Below are 14,377 nucleotides of genomic sequence, written 5' to 3' on the forward strand. Positions count from 1 at the left end.
TATAATATATGATGTGTCTGACACAGAGTACTCAGTAAATATTAACTATTATGTTTATGACTTACCTGAGTAAGTACTCCTGTCCCAGAGATATTCCCAACCCATATTGGTTTGTCTTTAGTTCTCATGATAAAAAGAGACTTGCACACAAAGATTCTTTTTGAATTCCTGCCCTGAGGTAGATAAATTAGTTTAATCAAGTTTAAATTGGAAATAGAGCAGAAAGAGAGCTAGAGCTGAGAAAAAGAATGTGAAGTGGTTTTTTTTTTAGAGAGTTCGTGGTAATAATCCTCTTTTCAAAACAAAATCTGTAAAGTAGTGGTTTAGATGTTCCTAGATACTATCCAGATTCAGACCCAGGGATCTGAGTTCGCTTTCTCTGCACAATCTTCATCTACCCTTTTCTTCCCCTCAAGGACTCCTTAATGTGCCCACCATCATGTATAGATCTGAAAGCCCTGGAGTTGCAGTGTGTAAATATTCTTCTAGATGTTGAGAATCTTTATGAAAACTATAAAGGATACTAATCTTGAAAATTTCCTAAGTTGCCTTTGGAAATCTTATCATCCCCTCCTGCAGTGATGCTTTGGCTGATGGCTCTCCTGAGGCACCCTGTAAGTCTTCTTCATCAAAGATTTTTTGAAGGACTTCGGGACTGGAAGTCTTAAAGAGCTCACCCAAGAAGGCAGTTAGCTTGCTTGGCTGTAAGCATGCCCTGTTCTCACATCCTTTCTCCTTGAACTGCTCCTTTTTAATTATCACTTAAGAGTGAAGGATTATGTGAAAGAAGCTGGATGTCTTCATTGAAGTGTTAATACAATAATTTTAAAAGGTATTAATAGATAGGTGTAGTAAACTTGCAAAAATACCAGTGGGATAGAAGTACCATGAAAAGCTAGTCATGGTGTTTTATCCAGAGTTTTTTAAAAGGCCGCCACAGGTCCTCATGAAGAATGAGGTTTGGTGCAAGCAAGCTTCTTAGGGAAATTAATGGTAAACATGGTCCCTTTCCCTCTGAAAAGCCATAGCAGGTGTCCCCACAGCCCTTGAGGTGTAGACTGCTCCTGAAGGCTTAGTATTTTGATGAAATAGGATTTCCAAATGATTGTAAAAAGTTGCTGGGAGTATATATGTGTATATATGGATACACACACACACATATACATGTACATAATTAAACCATTGGCATAATTAAGCAACAAAGATTTTATATAATTTCCTTCTTTCAAGTCCTCGGATGTTTTTACCTTAAGGCTGGAGGAGGAGAGGAATATTTTTTCATCATCTGGGTACTGTTCTCTCTCCCTGGACATCGCTTGTCTTTGGAGTTCCCCGCCTCTTCTGCCTGCTCTCTTGGTTCCTCAGGCTTCTGACCCCTTCTTACTCTGCTGCCATTCCAGCTCAAGTGTGCACTAGTGCAAAACCAGCCGCTTCCCGTCTTCCCTGAGCTCTCGCCTGTCCGCCTGTCTGCAGTGCGCCTTCGTGCTTTCCTGCTTGCCACCCCCCTGTTCATCCTTTCAGACTCAGCTCAGCTGTAAACCTCTCCAGCCATTTCTCCCCACACAGGATCAAAGCATCATCTCCACCAAGTTCCTGTGATGCTCTGCATTTGCTAGGAAACCACTAATCGCATTTCTCTTTTCATTTTACTTCTGCTGTTTCTGTTTACATCTCTACCAGATAGTGAGCTCCTTGAGGGCAGGGACTATGAGCTCATTCATCTTTGTTCCAGCAACTTGATGTTCAATAAAAAGCTAGTAGAGTAATTGACCAAAAGTCAGCGTCTTCAAGTGAAGAATTTGCAGTTTACCTTGATTAATGAATCTCTCCAGGATGACTACTCTTTTAAAAATGCATTTAGCTGTATTTAAGATTCAAATTATAGGTCCTGAGAAACAGTATTGGCATGTGGTGCTGTTTCTACAAAGCTTCACAGCTTTGCAGGATAAAAATACCTCAGTACACAATTTCTCTTTGTTCACTCACAGTTGAAAATCAACAGGGCTAAACCTTAGGCAAAACTGTGAAGTATGGAAAGTTTATCTTTATTATCTCAGCATCTCCTTTCTTCATTTCTTTTCTTCTTAGTAATAGTATCTTTAGGCATCTGCTTTTTATCCTGTTCTGATCTTTTTTCTTCTATCAATTCTGAATACATTTGAAGAATGAACGGGCATAAGTCAAACTGGGCATTTGGTTTTAAACCTTTTCTTTCTAAATGTGAAATAATAGCCATCAGGTTATCTGTTGAAGGTATTTGAGTAGGGAGTCTTTTCTTTTTTTTTCATGAGGAAGTGAAATCACTGAAATTATACCATTTATAGGTTGGCGCAGTACACACATTGAGTAGTCCTTTTCATTTGTCAGGGGGACTTAACCTCCAGAATAACCATCTCTGCTTCCTGGCTCCAGTGGGTAGATCTGACCTGGCTGTATTTGTTGGAGATCTGTTCTGAGAATTTATCACTTGCTGCTGAATTTTGACCGCAAAAAAGCCAAATGGTCTTAGGCAGAATAGGGACCACCTCTAGTCCATATGGTGCCGTGTACAAAATTTTAAAGGTGATCCTTCCTCAAGTGTTTTTATTTGTATCTGTCAGGAATCATGGTAATTTATATATTTTGTTAAATAAGCCATTACTACCATCTGCCAGAAAATTGCTACAGTAATTAGACAAGTCTTCGCTGTCTCTGGTGTAAATGTGCAGAACCACTGTACACACTAAACAGATAAAGCTGGGAAGGAGCTCTACTTTTCTGTTTTGCTGCAGGCCTCCATGTCCTATTTTCCTACAACTGATCTGAAGTTTAAGTTGCTTGCCTGATCCTTGAAGGCACTGGATTTTCAACTCTCGGTTTGTGATTCCCTGAACTTTTTGAAAACGAAGGAAAGATACGACGTGTGCCTTTATTTAAGGAACAAGACTCCCATTTAGTTCATTGAATTGGTAGGAATAATGATAATCAAGCCTTTAACTTACTACTAGGAAGAACTAGTCTAAATTTTGGGATGATTGGGCTTTAAATATTCTTAGTAGTTTGTCAATCAAAGTACAAGAAAACTGGACTCATGAACATCTATATATTCTCTCTGTTGCTTGAAGAGTCTAATGCAATTGCCATGAGTTTTTATTAAAAAAAAAAAAGCTTGGATTTTTTTTTTAAGAATCTTCAATTTATATGTAGAGGAAGAAAAGATATTGTTCGCAAATTTATAAGAAATTGCTTAGGGGAAACAATTTTAGGGATCACACACTCTTAAATGGCTTCGTAATAATTAGATGTTTATTTTAATGTCTTTTTTTTTATGTCTTATTTCCATTTTCAGAAATGAGACTGTTGAGTCATAGAGAAGTTGTGGTTTGCCCAAGCTCTAGAGTCTGAACCAAGATCTAATTGATTCCAGTGTGTTAGATGGCAGGCTGACTCTCCTGGCCTTGATTGTTTCAAAACGTTGCCTGGCTTATCAGTAGGAAGAGGAAACGGAGCTTGTCCTCTTTCTTTCACGGAGCTTGTTCTCTTTCTTTACTCTCTTGTTCTGGGTGATCATTGCATTGATGTCCCTTGGAGTAAATTATTAATAGTATTGTTAGTACCATCGTTCTATTTCATTATACACTAGATTAACATTTATGTATTTATATATAAGATATAAAGTTGCTTCATTGTTTCAGTTTAGATTTTTTTTATCTGATTTCAGATCCTGAAGCTTAACACTGAACGTTGCTAGTATAAGTTAATTGAATTTTAAAGCCCCATGTATCTGTAGGAGAGAGGTAGAATATTAAGTGATTTTGTGTCTGTGGAGTTTATTATTTTACTTTTATGATATTTATGTGAAATTTATAGTACTTTGAGTAGTTCTGATGAACTAGTAGTTGAGCTATTTTTAAAATCTAGTTTTCTCTAATATACCCTGGTATTATAGTTGTCATGTACTGTATATACTGATGTGTGTGTATGTGTGAGACTTTGAAGACCACTGAATGTCTGAAACTCTTCTCTTATAATATGTTCTGTATTTGAGGAAAACTGAAAAGATGAAATGGGTAATAATAATGTTCACACAGAAACTTTTCAAACCAAACAACAGTAGACAGATGGGAAAAAACGGGAGAACGATGTAAGCTTATACCAAACAAAAATATGCCAATGAATGGTATTCCCACTAAAATGTAGTTCCATGAGGGCAGAGCTTTTTGTCTGCTTTATTCATTGGTGTGTCTCTAATGACTGGAAGAGCACCTGGCACCTAGTAGGTGCACAGCGAATATTTGTGGGATGAAGAAAGGAAGGAATGGGACTTAGGTATTGTCTCACAGGCTGCCTAGGACTCTGATCACAGTGAGACATGCTGCTGCCTGCAGGGTAAGTTTTCTACTCTTGTCACTTCCCCATATCTCATAGCTACAAAGCATTAGTTATTACTCATTTGCTCAACAGAAACTTACTGAGCATCCAGTATATATATACTCAGCAGTGTAACATACAGTGACCAGAGCTTATGCATTTTGGGAAGTGGATCATAAATGGGTACTAAATAATAATTTAGATTATATGATTGTATATAATAAGAGAGGTCGACACAGGCAGTAAATATCAGGTTTCAGAAAATATTAATTTGGTGAAGTTAAGAGAAAGGAATCAGAGAGTTTGCCTAGGTGAAGACAGGGAGGGAGAGATTCTAAGTGGAAGGGCACAGTGTGATTTGAGATCAGTCAATAGGAGTGTTTTAGGAAACATGAATCAGCCTGGCAGATTAGACAGAGGGCTGACTGTAGGGTGTTTCAGTGTTACACTGAACAAGCAGGTGATCAGTGAATCACTAATCAAGCATATTTCACCCGGAGGTCTCCTTCATAGCTCTGTCCTTGGCCCTGTCCTCACTTGGCCTTCAGTTGAGTTCAGTCGCTCAGTCATGTCCAACTCTTTGAGACTGCAAGGACTGCAGCATGCCAGGTTTCTCTGTCCATCACCAGCTCCCAGAGCTTGCTCAAACTCATGTCCGTTGAGTCAGTAATGCCATCCAACCATCTCATCCTCTGTCGTCCCCTTCTCCTCCTGCCTTCTATCTTTCCCAGCATCAGGGTCTTTTCCAGTGAGTCAGTTCTTCTCATCAGGTGGCCAAAGTATTGGAGCTTCAGCTTCAGCATCAGACCTTCCAATGAATATTCAGGACTGATCTCCTTTAGGATGGATTGGTTTCATCTCTTTGCAGTCCAAGGGACTCTCAAGAGTCTTCTCCAACACCACCATTCAAAAGCATCAATTCTTCGGCACTCAGCTTTCTTTATGGACCAACTCTCACGTCCATACTTGACTACTGGAAAAACTAGGAGTCTTTGTAGCTCCTGCTTCTCTCTTTAACTCTTCCCTTCCTACATTATCTTACTGACTGATCCTATCCCCTTTAAACATTTATAACACAGGAACTCCAGAATTTGTATCTCCATCCCAGACCTGGTTCCTGACCTTCACACCCATGCATGTACAGCATTCCCCTTGATATTGCCACTTGGATATCTAACAACATCTCAGCTTCACAGGCCAGAAATTGGATTCTTGGTTTTCACCCACCCTCCCAGCCCTAACGCAGTCTTCTCCCATCTTCACCATTTCCACTCAGTTACTCGGGCAAAACACCTGGGACTTGTCCTTGAGCGCTCTTTTGACAGGAACATGCAGTCCGTTATCAGGGTCTACCAGCTGTACCAGCACCGTTCACTGACCTGCTGTGTATGAGCCCTGCTGCTTCATTGTTCTGCCTTCTTCACCTGTGTTTAGGGCTGACTACCTAATTGCTTCCCTGGTGGCTCAGACTGTAAAGGATGTACCTGCAATGCAGGAGACCTGGATTCAGTCCCTCAGCTGGGAAGATCCCCTGGAGGAGGACATGGCAACCCACTCCAGTCTTCTTAGAAGGAGAGTTCCATGGACAGAGGAGCCTGGCGGGCTACAGTCCATGGGGTCACAAAGAGTTGGACCCAACTGAGTGACCAACACTTTCACCTAATTTGCAAGGCCTGTTGCAAAATGGAACTACAGTACCCCTTGCTCATAAATTATTAAGAATTGCAGAATGGTAACAGCATTGTATTGTCAAGTGCAAGGCCCTTAAGTGCAAGACAAGTGTGACTGCACAGGGCACTTGCTAGTGAAGCTGACCTTCCTTCCATGATAGCAAATGCCTCCTAACTAACGGCTCCCTGCTGCCCCCTATAGACAATTCCTCACATGGCGCTCAGAGTCATCAGAGTAGGTCAGGTCATACCATTTCCCCCGCTTAGAATTTACAGGAATCCTCCACGCTCTGGCCTTCCAAACTCGATGTGATCTGATCCTGGAGCTTCTTCAGCCTCTTGTTCCACCATACTCCCCTCTCATTCCCTAGGCAGCCCCCAGTGGCCACTTTCTTGTCCCTCAGAGCAAGAACAGTCCTCTTTGAGGGCTCTTTGAGCCCTAGCGTAAGTCTTTCACCAGCTCTTAAAGGATCGTCCTCCTTCCAGTGTGCCAGGTCGCATGTCACCTCCTCAGATGAGTCTTGGCCACTCCTAGGCGAAGCAGTAACGCCGCCTCCTGTTACTTACTGCGTCATTACCCAGTTTTATTGTATCCTCAGCACTTACTATTCTGCACCATCTTTGTTAACTCTTAGTTATGACTTATTGACGATATCCTTGTCACCTAGCATAGCACTTGCCACAGGATAATGTTCAATAATTATTCGTTGCATGGATATTTCATAGTCTTTAGCCTCTTACATTTTGGAAATTTTAGGTTAACAGTGTTTTTCCTTTTTAAGCTCTAATACTTTTTTATTTGTTGAATTCTCATAAAATTGAATTAATTTATGTTTAATTTATAGATATTCCAAAGTTAATTTTAAAATCTGAAGTTTTTTTTTTCTTTAAAATAGCATGTCTTTGGTATGACACATTCTGTATGCTCCATAGCTTGGACAGGAAGTTAAAGGTGCTATTAGCTGTTGAAAGTGAAGTTCAACAGCTTTCCCCTCAGAATCAGTGTTTTACATTGTAACACAAAAGGGTTCACAGCTCAAGCTTCACAGGTTTATGTAAAACCATTTATTGTGTGAACACTGGACACCTATTATATACCAGACACCCAGGAACAAAAAGGTAAGACATTTTCCCTGCCCTTGAATTGCTCACTTTAGAAAACTTGTCCTCTGATACGCAACATTCTTGTGTAGTTTCAAAAGAAAAGCACCAACTCTACTTTATGAACCACACTCTATCTTCTCGCTCCTAAAAAGCCTAACTGCGTGGTCCAAAACGATGCTACTGTATAGAAGAAACACATACACTTTAGGAAGCTAACATGACTGTGAAATATTTAAATTTAATTTACAAATCTGTTGTTTCCCAGTACTGTCTGGTACACACACCAGTTTTGGAGGGGGTGGGTGTGGTGGTGACCAAATGCTATGGTTCACAGAATTTTCAGCGCTTATTACACAATTACATTGAATGCCATATGGCATTTTATCGCAGCTCATTAAATTACTAGGGGCTTATACTTCTAGTTGAGTTATCTTTAGTGCATTTCCGTAGCACTATTTTTTTGTAATATAAATTTAAAGTCTTTTTTGTAAAATATTTTTCAAGATGAAAATAATTTGTAGAATACAGAACCCTGGACTTTTCCAGAAATAATCCCCATGTGGCTTCTAAGTGGTGACTAAATGAAAGGGTATACACTATAGAGCTCTTCAGATATAGAAAATAGGGCTAACTACCACTGACCATGTCAATAAAGAGATACCAAATTATTTTTTTCTAGGACATTTGGTTTTGAAAATTACCTCTTAGTATTAGCACTCACATCTTTTTTTTCCTGGAACTCCACAGATGAATGGGTTGTTTCTAATACTTTTCCAAATAGCTATCTCTGAATTCTTTTTAAAAGTTTGTGATTAAAAAAAAAGAATTTTACTTAGTTTTAATGAATAATTCTAATTATTTTACACATGATACCTGTATCCATACCTCATGCACAAAGTTTATTGGGAACATAATTTAGCCTACTCTAACTTGTTTTCCCTCATAAATGCCTATCTTTGAGTTATGTGGTAGCTGCCTCCAGAAACCATCGAGAAGAGTGGGTCCTTTACCTTTTCACAGGATGGCCACAGAGTATTGTATTTTGTGAATTCTTCTGATTATTTTATATAGTTCTTCACTTCCCTCTTAGCAGCTATCATTTTGTCGTGTTGATTGTGTTACTGTCAGCTACAGCCCCTCTCTTTGATCTGATTTAGTGTTTTTAATTTCCTGTGAGCTTGGAAACCAGTTTTAAAATTCTATTAGGATGACTGATGTGTGTAAAAGAAGATCAAATCGACTATGAGTGAAGGTCTGATGGTCTCACCTGTGAGTCAAGTGCCCAGAGCTGTCATATTTGGCCTTGTGACATCTGTTTTGGTTGCTGAGATGCTCTTTTTGCTTCTTTGCTGGTACTAGTTAGGTCAGATGTCATTCTGTTTAGTTAATCACAAAACAGAAAAATACGTAGAATATCTCATTTTGGAACCCTTCCTTTGATCACTTGGCCCTTTGTACACTGTACTATCTATCTGAAACTCAGATATATAATAAAGTATTGCTAATTAAATTTCCTGACATCTTTCCAAGTGCTTTGCCATGAGACTGAGTCATACAGTTTAATGAACTCAAAAAGCTGTTGATTTCCAAAGCTTGTTTCTCTATTCTTTAATCAGATTTCTATCATGGAGGAAGCTTGCAGTTTCAAAATCAGTCAAGCATTGACAACATAACAAGATACTCTGCAGTTAAGGCCAGTGTACCTTCAATAAATCTGCAGCATACATAACGGGATATGTACTTTGTCAGGCATTGTCCTCGGTAGGAGGCCTAAAATGAATAAGGAAAACAGGGTTTCTGTGTTTAAGAGGCTTATGTGGTACCCAGTCACTCCCAAACTTTTAACCAGTATTTGCAGATCACCTGGGAACTTTGTTAAAAACATTGATCCCAGGGCCCAGTCTCCAGAGTTCTTGTCTCAGTAGGTCTTGAGTTGGGAGTACAAATACGCATCATTATTAGGCAACCCGATGATTCTAACGTAAGTGGTCCTGAGAACACATTTTGACAAATCTAGTGTGGCTGATGAGGAGTTCTTCACAAGGAGGTGTGTACAGTCTTCAGATGATACGCAGGCAAAACAATATGTTTCTGTGTTTAATCTGATCAATATTTCATCTGTAATCTAATCTAAAGAGTCTTATTTTTTAAATCACTGGCCTGTGTTTCTACTTTGTACCTTTATGTTGAGATAAAATTACTGGAAACAATGATTAAATGGGGTCGCACAGAGTCGGACACGACTGAAGTGACTTAGCAGCAGCAGCAGCAGCAATAGCAGCAGGGTGATTTCTTGTCTATTAAACCTCACCAACAATTAATCTTTTCCATGACAATGACATTGACCTATGACAAGCTGTCTCCCAAAGATAAGCTATTAGAGTGGTAGAGTACAGACAAAGCATTTCTACCCAACAGCTTCTTTAGAAATCAAGTGTCATGATCAAGTGGAATGCATCTTGAAGTGTATGTGAGAAATTGGATCAGTAGTTGCCTTCAGAGAGAGGATCTGGATGTCTAGGAGAGACTTTTTTTTTTAGCTGAAGTATGAAAGTGAAGTGAAGTCGCTCAGTCGTGTCCGACTCTTTGCGACCCCATGGACTGTAGCCTACCAAGCTCCTCTGTCCATGGGATTTTTCAGGCAATAGTACTGGAGTGCATTGCCATTTCCTTTTCCAGGGGATCTTCCCGACCCAGGAATCGAACCCGGATCTCCCGCATTGTAGACAGATGCTTTACCGTCTGAGCCACCAGAGAAGTCCAGTTGATTTACAATATCGTGTTTCAGATGTACAGCATGGTGATTCAGATATTATATATATATTATATATACACACATACACACATGTTGTATATAGTGTAGTTGATTTACAGTGTCATGTTTCAGGTGTACAGCACAGTGATTCAGATTACATATATATGATATATGTTGTATATCATATACACACACGTTTATATATATATACTATAATTGATTTACAGTATCGTGTTTCAGGTGTACAGCACGATGTTTCAGATTTTGTGTGTGTGTGTATATATGCTTGCACACATGTTAAGATTCTCTTCCCTCGTAGGTTATTACAAAACGCTGAATACAGTTTCCTGCCCTATACCATAGGTTTTTGCTGTTTTTCTGTTTTCTGTTTGGTAGTTTGATGTGTCACTCTCAGCCTCATAATGTATCCCTCCCCCCACCCCCTCCCCTTTCCCCTTTGGTAACCAGAGTTTGTTTTCTGCCCGTGTGTCTCTCTCTGTTTTGTAAATAAGTTCATCTGTATCCTGTTTTTAGGTTCCACAGACAGGTAGTACCATATGATGTATGTCTTTCTCTGTCTGGCTTACTGAGTGTGATAAATTCTAGATCCATCCGTGTGGCTGCAAGTGGCATTATTTCATTTTTTATGGCTGAGTAATATTTCATTGTGTCTGTATACCACATCTGCCTGATCCATTCATCTCTTGATGGACAGTTAGGTTGCTTCTTCACCTATGTCTCAGTTACCACAAATAGTGCTGCGGTGAACATTGGAGTGCATGTATCTTTAGAATTAAGTTTTCTCAGAATGTATGCCCAGGACTGGGATTGCGGGATGATATGGTAACTCTAGTTTTTTAAAGATCCTCCACACTGTTCTCTATAGTGGCTGCACCAATTTATATTCCCACCAACAGTGTAGGAGGATTCCCTTTTCTCTACACTCTCTCCAGCATTTATTATTTGTAGACTGTTTAATGATGGCCACTCTGACTGGTGTGAAGTGATACTTCTAGGTAGTTTTGATTTGCATTTCTCGAATAACTAGCAGTGTTGAGCTTTTTTTCATGTGCCCATTGGCCATCTGTATTTCTTCTTTGGAGAAATATCTGTTTAGGTGTTCTGTTTTTTGATTATTTGATTTTTTTAAAATTAAGTTGTACGAGCTGTTTGCATACGTTGGAAATAATCCCTTGTTCATCACATCATTTGCAAATATATTCTCCCAGTCTATAGGTTGTCTTTTTGTTTTGCTTACAGTTTCTTTTCTGTGCAAAAACTTTTAAGTTTAATTATTACTATGTCCCTGAAAATGTTTTTCTTAATTCTTACCTGCTCTGCCTTCCATGTCAGTTTTAGAACAGTTTTTTTCCAAATTAAAAAATTCCAATAAATTTTTATTTTAAACCTATAAAATTATTTGGGAAAAATTAGCTTCTTAGCATAATCTTCCCACACAGAAACACAGTAGTTCTCTCCATTTATTCAGGCCTTCCTTATACTGTCAGTAACAATGTGTAATTTTCTTCATATAGAGTGGAACACTTTTGGTAAGGGTTGCCCCCTGTGCTTGTATTTTTGTTGCTAGTGTAACTTCATTTCCCTTAAAAAATATGTGGCTGGAATATAAGAAAGCTACTTCTGTGTATTTGTATCCCTTCTAGTCTGTCATTGTTCAGTTGTTTCTGTTTCTTTTTAAGTGTAGAGTTACATTGCCTGCAAATGTATACTGACATTTTAAAAATATTTCATTAGCTTTATATACAGAGAAGGCAGTGGCACCCCACTCCAGTACTTGTGCCTGGAAAATCCCATGGACAGAGGAGCCTGGTAGGCTTCAGACTATGGGGTCCTGAAGAGTCGGACACAACTGAGCGGCTTCGCTTTCACTTTTCACTTTCATGCATTGGAGAAGGAAGTGGCAACCCACTCCAGTGTTCTTGCCTGGAGAATCCCAGGGACAGGGGAGCCTGGTGGGCTGCCATCTATGGGGTCGCACAGAGTCAGACACGACTGAAGTGACTTAGCAGCAGCAGCTTTATATAAAATAATAAAATCTCTATGTTCTTAAGTTCCTAATATTGTTGATCAGAAATAGACAACTTTTTAAAAAATGATTCAGTTTGAATTTACTGATTCTTACGGGGGAAAAAAGAATTCAGCGTGGAGGAACCTAGGTTGTAAAGCTGGGTGATTTTTCTGAAACAGGTATCACATGGTTTCATAAGTATGTGCATATGTAAAAACTCATCAAATTGTACATTTCAAGTACCTGCAGTCTATTGTATATTGTATGTCAGTTACACGTTAAAAACAGTATCACAAAACCTTTGCTTGAGTCAGGTTTCTTACTGATAATCTTGCCTTCATTTGCTTTCATTGACAATTTCTGTTATAGTTTTTGCTAATGAACTTTCAAGGAGTGCAGTTCAGTAGTTACCATGGTCCCTGACAGGTAATAGACACTCTGAATGTATTAGGTGGAATGTAATTGAGTAACATTAGATTGCTTTTCCTTTAGTACAGTGCTTACAGCACTCGCCTTGCAGGGAGAACCACCAGGCTCCAGTGAGAACTGTGAGCCATCAGTAAAGAACAGGGGAGGCAGAGAGCCACCTCTGAGTGAGGGCCGGCTTTGCCGGGGAGGCAGTGGCCCAGGAAGGAGTTTGCCAAGCAGAAGAGGAGGAGTGGGTATAGAAAATAAGGTGGCAGATGCCACGGGGTCCTCAGACGTTCTAGAGGCTCTTCTGTCTGAGTAGCAGTCCGTCCTGCCAAGGGGCACTAGTGATAAAGAGCCTGCCTGCCAGGAGACGGAAGAGCCGTGAGAGTTCCATCCAACCCACTCCAGTATTCTGGCCTGGAGAATCCCATGGAGGAGCCTGGTGGGCCACAGTCCATGGGGTCTCAGAGAGTCAGACACGATTAAGCAGCTTAGCATACACGCACGGTCTTGCCTACTCTTCCAACAGCTGGTGGCCTTTTCAGGTTGGTTTCTCCTCCAGTACCTGACACCAGGCCTTGCTTATGTTAGGTCTGCAGAACCCTCTAGAATTCGCTGTCACAGGTTCACTTACTGTACTCACATGCTGCTCTGCCCCTCCACTCACTGGTACTGCACAGCTTCTCTTCATCCCATCTTTGTTCTCCCTGATTCCAGTCTCTCCTTACCCTGCTTCATTCTCTGTATTGCAGCCAGAATCAGCCTTGATTTTACAGTGATTCATTTGCTGTAGGCCCCATGTTTAACAGCTGACTCCTGGTAGCTTTGATTTGGCATAACAATGTGATTCCAATCTCATTTGTGTGTCTTGAGCAATGCTGATGAAAAAGCCATTCAAATGGGAAGGAAGGGCATCTGTCTTCTGGGGAGTAATGGGCACAAGTCACTGGGCTAAAGAGGACAGGATTAGAAAGTCCTGGTTGAAATCAAGATAAATCGAGGTGTCCTGTAAATGTGGCTTTTACACTTGGACGTTTATACCAGTCAAAACAAGGACAAACACAAGCATAGCATTACCTCGAATTTACTAGAAGTCAGCCATAAACAAGAAGGAAAATCTGTCATTTGCAGCAGCCTGGAAGCACTTGGAGGGTATTATACTCAGTGAAATAAGGCAGAGAAAGACAAATACTTTTTGATATCACTTATATGGAATCTAAGAAGTATGACAAACTAGTGAATATAACAAAAAAAGAAACAGATATAGAGAACAGACTAGGGGTTATTCATGGGGAAGGGGAAGGGGCAATGTAGAGATGGGAGTAAGAGATACAAACTATTTAGTATAAAATAAGCTACAGGGGTATGTTGTGTGACAGGGGGATATACCCAATATTTTGTAATAACTGTAAATGGAGTGTAACCTTTAAAAACTGTGAATCAGCATATTGTATACCTGTAACTTGTACATCAACTATACTTCAATTTAAAAAATTAATTTTTAAAAAGTCAGGATATAACTAACATCATTTTTGTAATAAACTTAATATGATAAATTTATATAACATATCACTATGGCCAACCTAGATAGCATATTCAAAAGCAGAGACATTACTTTGCCAACTAAGGTCCGTCTAGTCAAGGCTGTGGTTTTTCCAGTGGTCATGTATGGATGTGAGAGTTGGACTGTGAAGAAAGCTGAGTGCCAAAGAATTGATGCTTTTGAACTGTGATGTTGGAGAAGACTCTTGAGAGTCCCTTGGACTGCAAGGAGATCCAACCAGTCCATTCTGAAGGAGATCAGCCCTGGGATTTCTTTGGAAGCAAAGATGCTAAAGCTGAAACTCCAATACTTTGGCCACCTCATGCGAAGAGCTGACTCATTGGAAAAGACTCTGATGCTGGGAGGGATTGGGGGCAGGAGGAGAAGGGGACGACAGAGGATGAGATGGCTGGATGGCATCACTGACTCGATGAACATGAATCTGAGTGAACTCCAGGAGCTGATGATGGACAGGGAGGCCTGGCGTGCTGCAAAGAGTCGGACACGACTGAGCA

The 14,377-nt window shown here is 40.0% G+C and overlaps 1 protein-coding gene across 1 annotated transcript in view; it reads left to right on the forward strand.

Moving 5' to 3' along the window:
• GTF2F2 (general transcription factor IIF subunit 2) overlaps nt 1–14,377 on the forward strand; it is a 133,791-nt gene that overhangs the window by 80,124 nt on the left and 39,290 nt on the right. The window lies entirely within an intron of this gene.

This window comes from Ovis canadensis, chromosome 10 (assembly GCF_042477335.2).
Source record: "Ovis canadensis isolate MfBH-ARS-UI-01 breed Bighorn chromosome 10, ARS-UI_OviCan_v2, whole genome shotgun sequence".
Lineage (NCBI taxonomy): Eukaryota > Metazoa > Chordata > Mammalia > Artiodactyla > Bovidae > Ovis > Ovis canadensis.